This window comes from Tachyglossus aculeatus, chromosome 4 (assembly GCF_015852505.1).
Source record: "Tachyglossus aculeatus isolate mTacAcu1 chromosome 4, mTacAcu1.pri, whole genome shotgun sequence".
NCBI classification, from domain to species: Eukaryota; Metazoa; Chordata; class Mammalia; order Monotremata; family Tachyglossidae; genus Tachyglossus; species Tachyglossus aculeatus.
Genome location: NC_052069.1, coordinates 71798318 through 71799678, shown reverse-complemented (window position 1 = coordinate 71799678; position 1361 = coordinate 71798318).

Sequence of the window (1361 nt, the reverse complement as noted above, 5' to 3'; positions counted from 1 at the left end):
TTACAGGGAATTAATCACACTCATTAGACTTTTGTTCTCTTGTAGGTTGAAGAGAAAGGCAGGAGCCTCCTTAGGAAAAGTTTGTTAACAATGGTTTGCTAGTTTCTCAGAATGCACCCATAGTGTTACCTCTACTCATCTAGAAAAAGTCTGAAAATTGAAGCCATGAATGATCCAATGCTCTGTCCCCTACTGTGATCCTCCTGTGGAACAAGGGACTATGTTTTATCTGATTATTTTGTATCTCCCCCTGCACTTATTATAGTTTTTGGCAAATAATAATAATGGTATTTGTTAAGCACTTACTATGTGCAATGCACTGTTGTAAGCACTGGGGGATATACAAGGTGATTAGGTTGTCCCACGTGGGGCTTACAGTCTTAATTCCCATTTTCCAGATGAGGTAACTGAGGCACAGAGAAGTTAAGTGACTTGCCCAAAGTCACACAGCAGACAAGTGGTGGAGCCGGGATTTGAACCCATGACCTCGGACTCCCAAGCCCGTACTCTTTCCACTGAGCCAGGCTGCTTCTCTAGTAAGTACTAGCTAAATAGTAAGCACTTAACACATAATTTTCATCATTTGGTTTAGCTGTGCAATCACAAGCTTTGCAAAGTCCCATATCCTCACGAACTGCTTTTTCAACTACTTGTGTTTTCACAGTAGGTCACTTTAGCAAGTTGTCAATCAAACCTTACTTACCTTACAACTACCTTCAAGACTGGTTTGTTAGTTTCTCAGCTCAACTTCCCTTCATAGAAAAGCCTTCTTCTGTCAGAAGTAAATTCAAATCCCTGCATGCATTCATTCATCTTTCATTCAATCGCATTTACTGAGTGCTTATTGTGAGCAGAGCACTGTACTAAGCACTTGGGAGAGTACAATATAGCAACGAACAGACACATTCCCTGCTCACAATGAGCTTACAGTCTAGAAGGGGAGACAGACATTAATACAAATAAATAAGTTACAGCTATGCATATAAGTGCTGTGGGGCTGGGAGGGGAGAAGCGCTTAGTACAGTGCTCTGCACAAAGGAAGTGCTCAATAAATAAGATTGAATGAATAATAAAGGAGGAAAGTCAGAGTGATGCATAAAGGAGGAAAAGAAGAGGAAAGGAGCACTTAGGGAAGGTCTCACAGCAATTCTCAAACTTAATTCCTGTCTCTGTGGTTTCCACAGACTTGAAGATGCTTGTAAAGTAAGGTTTGACAAGCTGTCAAACCTTGCTAAAGTGGCCTATTCTGTAAATACAAATAGTTGAAAAAGCAGTTTGTGAGGATGTGGGACTTTGTAAAGCTTGTGATTGCATAGCTAAACCAAAGGATGAAGATTATGTGTTAAGTGCTATACTAAGTG